The sequence below is a fragment of the Oncorhynchus masou genome, unplaced genomic scaffold, assembly GCF_036934945.1.
Source record: "Oncorhynchus masou masou isolate Uvic2021 unplaced genomic scaffold, UVic_Omas_1.1 unplaced_scaffold_982, whole genome shotgun sequence".
Taxonomy (NCBI): Eukaryota; Metazoa; Chordata; class Actinopteri; order Salmoniformes; family Salmonidae; genus Oncorhynchus; species Oncorhynchus masou.
In genome coordinates, this window is record NW_027016335.1 from 54,995 (window position 1) to 67,270 (window position 12,276).

General features: G+C 44.5%; 1 pseudogene; it reads right to left on the reverse strand.

Annotated features, from left to right (window-relative positions):
• Positions 1-6,253: 6,253 nt before the first annotated feature.
• On the reverse strand, positions 6,254-10,332 carry LOC135538557 (CD209 antigen-like; annotated as a pseudogene).
• Positions 10,333-12,276: the final 1,944 nt, after the last annotated feature.

Genomic DNA, 12,276 nt, shown 5'->3' on the forward strand with positions numbered 1-12,276 from the left:
GCTTGATGTCATTGAGCAGCACTTTCTTGGGACATTTCTATTCATCTTTTTAAAGACAATGTAGAAATGTACCCAGGAAGGTTGTGGGTGGTGGAGAACAGATCCCCTAATGGCGCGTTCAAAATATCTGGGAACTCGGAAATCTCCAACTTCAGGGCTTGCAAACTATCACGGATTACAAAGGGAAACCCAGCCACGAGCTGTCCAGTGATGCGAGCCCACCAGATCAGCTAAATTCTGTCTATGCTCGCATCGAGTCTAGTAACACTGATCCATGCAAGCGAGCACTAGCTGTTCCGGGAGACTGTGTTCAAGGTCTTTGTAGACAGTGTGAGTAAGACTTTTATACAGGCTAAGATCCACAAGGCCGCAGGGCCAGACGGATTACCAGGACATGCACTGAACACATGGCAAATGTCTTCGCTGACATTTTCAACCTCGACCCTGACCCAGTCTGTAATACCCACGTTTCAAACAGACCACATTATTCCCTGTGCCCAAGAACACCAAGGCAACGTGAGAATGCTATTCATTGACTACATCTCAGTGTTCAACACCATAGTGCACTCAAAGCCCATCACTAAGCTAAGGACCCTGGGATAAAACACCTCCCTCTGCAACAGGATCCTGGCCTTCCTGGCGGGCCACCCCAGGTGGTGTGGGTAGGCAACTGCGCATCCGCCATGCTGATCCTCAACACGGGGGCCCCTCAGGGGTGCGTGCTTAGTTCTCTCCTGAACTCCCTGTTCACCCATGACTGTGCGGCCGTGAACAACTCCAACACTATCATTAAGTTTGCAGTTTGCAGACGACATGATGGTGGTATGCCTGATCACAGACTATGATAAAACAGGGAGGAGGTCAGAGACCTGGCTGTGTGGACAACACATCAAATCCAAATCAAATTTAGTGGTCACATACACATTTTTAGCAGATGTTATTGGGGGTGTAGCGAAATACTTGTTTCTGGCTCCAACAGTGCAGTAGTATCTAACAATTCACAACTATACACACAATACATACCAATCTAAAAGTAAAATAATGGAATTGAGGAATATTCAACAATTTCTCCCTCAACGTCAGCAAGACAAGGGAGCTGATCTTGGACTACAGGAAACGGAGGGCCGAGCATGCCCCCATCAACATCATCAGGGCTGTAAGGGAACAGGTCGAGAGCTTCAAGTTCACATCACTAAGGGATTGTCGTGGTCCACACACACCAACAGTCGTGAAGTGGGCACGACAATGCCTCTTCCTTCTGAGGAGGAGGAAAATATTTGGCATGGGCCTTCAGATGATGTCAGGAGAACGCTACCTGCCTCAATGCATAGTGCCAACTGTAAAGTTTGGTGGAGGAGGAACCATTTTCTTTGCTGTTTGAGCATGACAATGCCCCCATGCACAAAGTGAGGTCCATTCAGAAATGTTTTGTCGAGATTGGTGTGGAAGAAATTACTGGCCTGCACAGAGCTCTGACCTCAACCCCATCAAACACCTTTGGAATGAATTGGAACGCCAACTGCGGGCCAGGCCTAATCGCCCAACATCAGTGACCGACATCACAAATGATCCTGTAGCTGAATGGAAGCAAATCCCTGCTGCAATGTTCCAACATCTAGTGGAAAGTCTTCCCAGAAGTTTCTGACACACAGGAGACAGGAACACACACCCAACAGGGATGTTCCTGATAACCAGTCAACCCAACATACAATCCAGTCACTTTAAAAATACATCACCCAGAAAACATACAATGTGATAAATATCCAAAGTGCAGCTCTTTAAAAGCTCTTGGAAAAAAACAAACACAACAATTTAATTCACACAATAATATACATTTTGTCAATTCAAGTAGTCATTACACCTCTCCTAGCATCGGTGACGTCGGGACTTCCTTGGAAATGTCTCTGCCCCACAGCCTGGTCTCAGACCATTTTGTATCATTCTCTATGTAAATCCGAGACACTCCATTTAGTAGGATATGTTATGTTTGGTATGGTTACGTAATATAGATGGTTACTTTTAAGGCATAAACTAAAATAGGGTGGTTGGTCAGTGTGGATAGGGAGGCAAACATCTAGCAACCCAAAGGATTGGATTTGGACAACTTCAGCATTTTCATCATGGACAACATTAGCATTTTTGCTAATTAGCAACTTTTCAACTACTTACTATATTTTATCTACTTTGCAACTACTTAGCATGTTAGCTAACCCTTCCCCTGACCCGAACATTAACTCTTTTAGCTAACCCTTCCACTGACCCTAAACTTAAACGTTTTAGCTAACCCTTCACCTAACCCTAACTGTAACCTTAACCATTTTAGCTGACCTTTCCCCTAACCCTAACTGTAACCTTAACCATTTTAGCTAACCCTTCACCTAACCCTAACCTTAACCATTTAGCTAACCCTTCACCTTACCCTAACCTTAACCTTTTTAGCTAACCCTTCACAAAACATTTTAGCTAACCCTTCCCCCAACCTTAACCCTTTTAACTAACCCTGACCCTATCCTTAACCCTGTTAGCTAACCCTTCACCTAACCCTAACTGTAACCTTAACCATTTTAGCTAACCCTTCACCTAACCCTAACCTTAACCATTTTAGCTAACCCTTCACCTAACCCTGACCTTAACCATTTTAGCTAACCCTTCACCTAACCCTAACCTTAACCATTTTAGCTAACCCTTCACCTAACCCTGACCTTAGCTAAAATGGTTAACTCTTCCCCTGACCCTAACCTTAACCCTTTTAGCTAAACCTTCCCCTTTGACTTAGCTTAACCAGTACTAAGAAACCAATGGGATAGTCCCAAAAGTGCAAACTCTGCGCAACTAGGAACACATTGCTCTTATTGACTAAAATATCTCTAAAAACCAATTGTCCTGTACATATCCCCCCCCCCCAATAAAGCACAGTATTTGACATAGCTATGTACTGAACTTTGGGACAGTTGTGGTTCCACCTGCTCAGTACCCCAGAACCACTAACACATTACAACATAATCAAACAATGCATACAATTATAATATCTGGTGAATTTGAGAAATCTTACCAGTCTATTAGAGTTGGAAAAAAGCATACATTTTTATATTGGTGTGCTGTTAAAAGGAACATAACAAAATGTAATATTGGAGTAAAGTGTCCTTGTGGGTCAGTATCCTACACTGGGTGTAATATTGGAGTAAAGTGTCCTTGTGGGTCAGTAGCCTACACTGGGTGTAATATTGGAGTAAAGTGTCCTTGTGGGTCAGTAGCCTACACTGGGTGTAATATTGGAGTAAAGTGTCCTTGTGGGTCAGTATCCTACACTGGGTGTAATATTGGAGTAAAGTGTCCTTGTGGGTCAGTAGCCTACACTGGGTGTAATATTGGAGTAAAGTGTCCTTGTGGGTCAGTAGACTACACTGGGTGTAATATGGAGTAAAGTGTCCTTGTGGGTCAGTATCCTACACTGGGTGTAATATTGGAGTAAAGTGTCCTTGTGGGTCAGTATCCTACACTGGGTGTAGTATGGAGTAAAGTGTCCTTGTGGGTCAGTAGCCTACACTGGGTGTAATATGGAGTAGTGTCCTTGTGGGTCAGTATCCTACACTGGGTGTAATATTGGAGTAAAGTGTCCTTGTGGGTCAGTATCCTACACTGGGTGTAATATTGGAGTAAAGTGTCCTTGTGGGTCAGTATCCTACACTGGGTGTAATATGGAGTAAAGTGTCCTTGTGGGTCATCCTTGTGGGTCAGTATCCTACACTGGGTGTAATATGGAGTAAAGTGTCCTTGTGGGTCAGTAGCCTACGCAGGATGTAATATTATCTTATTTAGACAAACAATTCTGAACTAATATACCACAGGACAATAGGTTCAGATATACGGTAAGGTGGTTAATGTGGGCTTATTCAGAAAATGTGTGGGTGGTTGGAAACAGACACTATGAGTAACTAAAGTTCACAGTCATCTGAAAGTTCATGTCCCAGAATACTGCACAGATGTTCTAAATGTGAATATTTTATCCAACAGGAGTGTTGTCTAGCTAGTTGGGCAGAGTTTGCACTTTTGGGACTATCCTATTGGTTCCATTGTACTGGGTAAGCTAAGTAAACATAAGAACATTAACAGAGAGAGGTCAAAGACAAAACTGATCCTTGATCAGCACTCTTACTCTGGGACTCTCTGTGAATACAGGCTCTTGTCACATGTCCATGGATGACACAACCCATCTAGTGTCCACTCTGGTATTGCTAGAACTTTTATGATAAGGACTATTTTCTATCTATTAACTAAAGTATTTTTACTGTGCTTTGTCAGTTATATTTAGAAGGAAAACACTGGAGTTACTATTTGTATATTATAACACTTAATAATACAGTATACTTGACAAGCAGATGACATACCTGGATCACAGTATAAAGATGTATTTAATCAGTAGAATGAACACATGCAACATATGGAACATATGGAAGCAAGCATAGAACACTGCTGCATTTCAAATGTATTGATAACTGTAAAAACTTCAATGAAACAGTATCTTGTTAAATTGGTATATGTACACCATATAGGTACAAATGTAAACCACAGTTAGAGCCTACGAGACCACAGTTCCACTCCCCTGGTGATGAACGGTAGACTCCACATTGCTCTGGTCTCTTTAAAGACAGGAATACATCTTTTAATGTAGTTAGTTCCACATAGAAACAAAAACAGCTTAAGAATAACAGGTAAAACCAGAACATTTACATTACATTACATTTAAGTCATTTAGCAGACGCTCTTATCCAGAGCGACTTACAAATTGGTGAATTCACCTTCTGACATCCAGTGGAACAGCCACTTTACAATAGTGCATCTAAATCATTAAGGGGGGGGTGAGAAGGATTACTTATCTTATCCTAGGTATTCCTTGAAGAGGTGGGGTTTCAGGTGTCTCCGGAAGGTGGTGATTGACTCCGCTGTCCTGGCGTCGTGAGGGAGTTTGTTCCACCATTGGGGGGCCAGAGCAGCGAACAGTTTTGACTGGGCTGAGCGGGAACTGTACTTCCTCAATGGTAGGGAGGCGAGCAGGCCAGAGGTGGATGAACGCAGTGCCCTTGCTTGGGTGTAGGGCCTGATCAGAGCCTGGAGGTACTGCGGTGCCGTTCCCCTCACAGCTCCGTAGGCAAGCACCATGGTCTTGTAGCGGATGCGAGCTTCAACTGGAAGCCAGTGGAGAGAGCGGAGGAGCGGGGTGACGTGAGAGAACTTGGGAAGGTTGAACACCAGACGGGCTGCGGCGTTCTGGATGAGTTGTAGGGGTTTAATGGCACAGGCAGGGAGCCCAGCCAACAGCGAGTTGCAGTAATCCAGACGGGAGATGACAAGTGCCTGGATTAGGACCTGCGCCGCTTCCTGTGTGAGGCAGGGTCGTACTCTGCGGATGTTGTAGAGCATGAACCTACAGGAACGGGCCACCGCCATGATGTTGGTTGAGAACGACAGGGTGTTGTCCAGGATCACGCCAAGGTTCTTAGCGCTCTGGGAGGACGACACAACGGAGTTGTCAACCGTGATGGCGAGGTCATGGAACGGGCAGTCCTTCCCCGGGAGGAAGAGCAGCTCCGTCTTGCCGAGGTTCAGCTTGAGGTGGTGATCCGTCATCCACACTGATATGTCTGCCAGACATGCAGAGATGCGATTCGCCACCTGGTCATCAGAAGGGGGAAAGGAGAAGATTAATTGTGTGTCGTCTGCATAGCAATGATAGGAGAGACCATGTGAGGTTATGACAGAGCCAAGTGACTTGGTGTATAGCGAGAATAGGAGAGGGCCTAGAACAGAGCCCTGGGGGACACCAGTGGTGAGAGCGCGTGGCGAGGAGACAGATTCTCGCCACGCCACCTGGTAGGAGCGACCTGTCAGGTAGGACGCAATCCAAGCGTGGGCCGCACTGGAGATGCCCAACTCGGAGAGGGTGGAGAGGAGGATCTGATGGTTCACAGTGTCAAGGCAGCCGATAGGTCTAGAAGGATGAGAGCAGAGGAGAGAGAGTTAGCTTTAGCAGTGCGGAGCGCCTCCGTGATACAGAGAAGAGCAGTCTCAGTTGAATGACTAGTCTTGAAACCTGACTGATTTGGATCAAGAAGGTCATTCTGAGAGAGATAGTGGGAGAGCTGGCCAAGGACGGCACGTTCAAGAGTTTTGGAGAGAAAAGAAAGAAGGGATACTGGTCTGTAGTTGTTGACATCGGAGGGATCGAGTGTAGGTTTTTTCAGAAGGGGTGCAACTCTCGCTCTCTTGAAGACGGAAGGGACGTAGCCAGCGGTCAGGGATGAGTTGATGAGCGAGGTGAGGTAAGGGAGAAGGTCCCCGGAAATGGTCTGGAGAAGAGAGGAGGGGATAGGGTCAAGCGGGCAGGTTGTTGGGCGGCCGGCCGTCACAAGAAGCGAGATTTCATCTGGAGAGAGAGGGGAGAAAGAGGTCAGAGCACAGGGTAGGGCAGTGTGAGCAGAACCAGCGGTGTCGTTTGACTTAGAACAACTCCATAAGATATGGGGTTACCTTAGTTACTATAATTAGACTACGGTGTGAACGGTTTTTCACACACCCAGTGTTTTGGAATACACGGTCCATCCTTCCAACTCTTCAATGGGTCTGATGCCGTCTGTGAGATCTCAACACAAGCCGCCTCGTCATTCAAGGTATTAGGTTCCCCTGTCATCCAATACCTATAAACCACAGAGATTCAGAGTTGAAAATCATCCAATACTAGTCCACAGGCTCAGTTGTTACCATTCTACAGAGATGGAGAGAGAGAGCTGCCTGAGGATGAGATTATCAGACTGTAAAAAGTCCTTTATAGAAACAATGGTGTAAAAGTCCTCCAGAACCTGTTCACTCACGTAGGTTTAAATGGTGTGCTGTCAACCCACTGCCAGATTCTGTCTTTTTTATATGTACCAATCCAGACATTCTTCTTAAATCCATGGATAAATATCTAGAATAGAATTGTGGATAAAAAAAACAATGGCCATAATTTCATCTCCACAGCAGAGAAACACTTTTACATGTTATACATAATAGTAGTAGTAGTCTCATAGCAGTAGTAGTATAATGGAGTCGTTCTGGTCACTAGAAATACAAGGTGATTTAGGATGTTTGAAAAGGTCCTGAGTACTTCTATATATTCCTTCCTCAGAACTCACAAAAAAATACAAAACTGTTGCAGAACACTGGTGCAAACTCATGATGCCCGAGGGGAAACGTGCTCAGACCACACAGACCAAGCACTCTGCTCTGACGACTGCAATAAGGCAGTTCCCAATGATCTAGGAAGCTGGGGAGTACTTGATGGAAACAGAGTGTGTTGTGTTTAATCATTTTACTTTTAATCTTTCCCAACCCATAGCTCTAACCTTAACCACTAACCATAGACACTAACCTTAACCCTTAACCATAACCCCTAACCATTTGAATTGTTTCGGTTTCACCCTGTAGCCACACAGAATTAACCCTGTAACCACACAGAATTAACCCTGTAACCACACAGAAATTGTCATGCATATGTGTATAGGTGGCAGGGAAGTCAGCGCAGGGGAGTCAAATGGAGTGTAAAATGGAGTCTTTTAATAAAGTCCACAGAGTATGCTCCATAACGCTAAGTGTACATAACAAACAAACATGGGTACAAAGACCCGACGCGCACCTATACAACAATCACACTACACTGACAATAAAACAATCTCTGACAAAGACATGAGGGGAAACAGAGGGTTAAATACACAACAGGTAATGAATGGGATTGAAAACAGGTGTGTGGGAAGACAAGACAAAACCAATGAAAATGAAAAAAGGATCAATAATGGCTAGAAGACCGGTGACGTCGAACGCGGAGCACCGCCCGAACAAGGAGAGGCAAGAAGTCGTGACAGAAAAACCCTGTAACCACACAGAATTAACCCTGTAACCACACAGAATTAACCCTGTAACCACACAGAATTAACCCTGTAACCACACAGAATTAACCCTGTAACCACACAGAATTAACCCTGTAACCACACAGAAGTAACCCTGTAACCACACAGAAGTAACCCTGTAACCACACAGAAGTAACCCTGTAACCACACAGAATTAACCCTGTAACCACACAGAATTAACCCTGTAACCACACAGAATTAACCCTCTAACCACACAGAATTAACCCTCTAACCACACAGAAGTAACCCTGTAAACCACACAGAATTAACCCTGTAACCACACAGAATTAACCCTGTAACCACACAGAATTAACCCTCTAACCACACAGAATTAACCCTGTAACCACACAGAATTAACCCTGTAACCACACAGAATTAACCCTCTAACCACACAGAATTAAACATGTTGAAAACGAATGAGAGTTAATAATAATAATGAAACAGTAGTATTGTAGTATTAATAATGTATTATCTATTACCTGTTCTTCTCTGCTGTTTATAATAACCAACTCTCCTCCCATTGTTCTGCACTCCTTCTGACCGGCCCCAGCTGTGTTCATCGTGGAGGAGACATAATAACAGCTGGTGCCAAACTTCCACCATCCATCCAGACAGGGTTTCTCTGAGATTAACACAACAGAACTGCAGGCATTTAAAAGTATGAAATAAAATTATACTTCTAAAATAAGGAAATGAAAGATTGCACTCACCATAGAACCTAAGCCTCGTTTTAAACTGGTCTCTCTCAGTGGTTGTGGTATTTAGACTATTCTGTAGCTGTATTTAGGCTATTCTGTAGCTGGTCTCTCTCAGCGGTCCTGGTATTTAGACTATTCTGTAGCTGGTCTCTCTCAGTGGTCCTGGTATTTAGACTATTCTGCAACTGGTCTCTCTCGTTTGTCCGTGAGTTAAGATTATTTTTAATTGATCCCTTTCAGCAGTCATGACTTTAAGACTATTTTGCTGCTGGTCCCTGTCTTTGGTCCTCGTGGTGAGACTATTCTGTAGCTGGTCTCTCTCTTTAGTCAGGGTGTTGTAACTGCTCTGTAGCTGGTCTCTCTCTTTAGTCAGGGTGTTGAAAATGGTCTGTCGCTGGTCTCTTTCTTTAGTCAGGTTGTTGTAACTGGTCTGTAGCTGGTCTCTGTCTTTAGTCAGGGTGTTGTAACTGGTCTGTAGCTGGTCTCTGTCTTTAGTCAGGGTGTTGTAACTGGTCTCTAGCTGTTGTCCCTCTTTAGTCAAGTTATGATAGCTGTTGGGTTGCTGATCTCCTTCTTTAGTAAGAAGGCTGTAACTGGTCTGTTGGTCTCTCTCTGTTGAGTAGTGATGATCAATGACTCCATCTGTAAAATGGAAAAGTTGCTCAATTACTCAAATATGGGTAGCCATCACACCATTGAAGCTTACAAATGTTTCTGTTGAAACATTATAAACTTACAGTAGACAAACAGGCCTATGATCCCAGCCAATAGAAGAACACACAGCAGCCCGAGACACACTGCAGCAAGTCCAGAAGGTCTCTTCCACCACTGAAAATTATCTGAATCACAGGGAATGATCATGTAAGGTTGTTGAACTCTCTCTGGTAATGTTCAAATATTTATATTATCCAGGATTGTAAGGAACAAAAGCTGTGTGTTTGTACTTGAATTGATACATGAAAATGAAACACTGGGCTTGTTGGGAGACGTGTCATCATCAATATCCATGGTCTGCATTGTTGGATTCTCCACCTGTGTTTGTATAGATTGTCATTTCTGGAAGTTAAATGCTATATTTTCCTGTTACTTCAGCTCTAGTGTAGGTTTTTATCTGCATCTTCTGTATTTTTTATTGTTTATTTTACTTGGCAAGTCAGTTAAGAGCAAATTCTTATTTTCAATGACGTAGGAACAGTGGGTTAACTGCCTGTTCAGGGGCAGAACGACAGATTTGTACCTTGTCAGCTCGGGATTCGAACTTGCAACCTTTCGGTCACTAGTCCAACGCTCTAACCACTAGGGTACCCTGCCGACCCAAGAATACTTGAAGTGAGTTTTGCCTTTGCTTGCCCAGTACAAAGGAAACATTAGGATAGTCCAAAGTGCAAACTAGCAACACATGCACCGTGGTCAAGCTAAATCAAGCACACTTCAGTATTTGACAGAGATATGTAGTTAGTTAGAATGTTAGAATGTATTGTAGTTATGTGCTTTGACCCAGTTTCAGTTCACCTGTTTAGTCTCCCAGAGACACTAACATATTACATAAGAATCAGACAATAAACACACCTCATAAAATGATCATATCTGGTGTCATATGGAAAATAGATCTTACCACAGTCTTTGAGAGTTGAAAACGGATACATCCAAATATGTTATATTGGTTTGTTAAGACGAACTTAACGAGATGTACTGAGTGAGGATGAAATGTAAGATTGGAGTAACGTGGCCACATGTTTTTTATAGTCTGAATGACCCCACCTTTCCTGTCAACATCAGCATATCCTTTAAATTATTTGTCCAAACAATTATGAACTAATATACCACTAGGTGGTAGGTTCAGATACAAGGTAACATGTGGTTAACAGGCAGTAAGTGAAGCTCATGTCAAACTGAAAGTTCAAGCTACAGAATGCTGCATGGAAGTGTTTCATTTCCCCTCTCTCTCAAGCACATGAGCTATAGGGGTCAAAGGTATACTGTAGGTTCAAATGAATGGTTGAATGTTCAGCTACTGCAACATTCTAAAGCTTAGAAAACTTGGAAGGCTGAATATCAAAATGTGTCTCTACCTTATTTAACTAATTGTAGGGTTGATTGCTTAATTTACAGCAACTTGGTAGCCTATTCTATGGTTGTTAGGGTTAATTTAGACTTTCTCATTTGCGTAATTTACGTCTCTGGTGGGTTGATTTGTATCTGGTGGGTTGATTTGTATCTGAAAGCAGGCGAGCAAGTCTGCTGTCTCACTGCTCAATTCATTTTGGAGAGCCACCTGCCCGTGAAGTGCTTGTTGCTAACTGGGTAGCTAGCCTGTTGGAGAGCCACCTGCCTGTGGAGTGCTTGTTGCTAACTGGGTAGCTAGCCTGTTGGAGAGCCACCTGCCTGTGGAGTGCTTGTTGCTAACTGGGTAGCTAGCCTGTTGGAGAGCCACCTGCCTGTGGAGTGCTTGTTGTTAACTGGGTAGCTAGCCTGTTGTAGAGCCACCTGCCTGCTGAGTGCTTGTTGCTAACTGGGTAGCTAGCCTGTTGGAGAGCCACCTGCCTGCTGAGTGCTTGTTGCTAACTGGGTAGCTAGCCTGTTGGAGAGCCACCTGCCTGTGGAGTGCTTGTTGTTAACTGGGTAGCTAGCCTGTTGTAGAGCCACCTGTCTGTGGAGTGCTTGTTGCTAACTGGGTAGCTAGCCTGTTGGAGAGCCACCTGCCTGTGGAGTGCTTGTTGCTAACTGGGTAGCTAGCCTGTTGGAGAGCCACCTGCCTGCTGAGTGCTTGTTGCTAACTGGGTAGCTAGCCTGTTGGAGAGCCACCTGTCTGTGGAGTGCTTGTTGCTAACTGGGTAGCTAGCCTGTTGGAGAGCCACCTGCCTGTGGAGTGCTTGTTGCTAACTGGGTAGCTAGCCTGTTGGAGAGCCACCTGCCTGTGGAGTGCTTGTTGCTAACTGGGTAGCTAGCCTGTTGGAGAGCCACCTGCCTGTGGAGTGCTTGTTGCTAACTGGGTAGCTAGCCTGTTGAAGAGCCACCTGCCTGTGGAGTGCTTGTTGTTAACTGGGTAGCTAGCCTGTTGTAGAGCCACCTGCCTGCTGAGTGCTTGTTGCTAACTGGGTAGCTAGCCTGTTGGTGAGCCACCTGCCTGTGGAGTGCTTGTTGCTAACTGGGTAGCTAGCCTGTTGGAGAGCCACCTGCCTGTGGAGTGCTTGTTGCTAACTAGGTAGCTAGCCTGTTGTAGAGCCACCTGCCTGCTGAGTGCTTGTTTTAAATTGGGTAGCTCGCCTGATGTAAGGCCTTGTAGGGCCTACTGTAGGTCAACCAAGATCATGTGGTTTACAAGAAACTGTATAGGACTTTAAGAAGTCACATGGTACCACCGTGGAGTGTTAGGTGGATTCCTTATCATAACCCTGACACAGCTCCTCCACTTCTCATTTTCTCACACCAAACTTTCATCTTTCACTTTCCTCTGTAGTTTCTGTAACATATTTAGACATATGTAAAACCTACAGAAAGTGCTGCATCAGCAGACTCAAGTCAGGGCCCATGTTTATCAAACGTGTCAGTGTAGGAGTGCTGATCTAGGATCTGTTTAACCTTTTGATCATAATGAATACAGTCATGTGGACAGGAGGACTTGATCCCAGGTC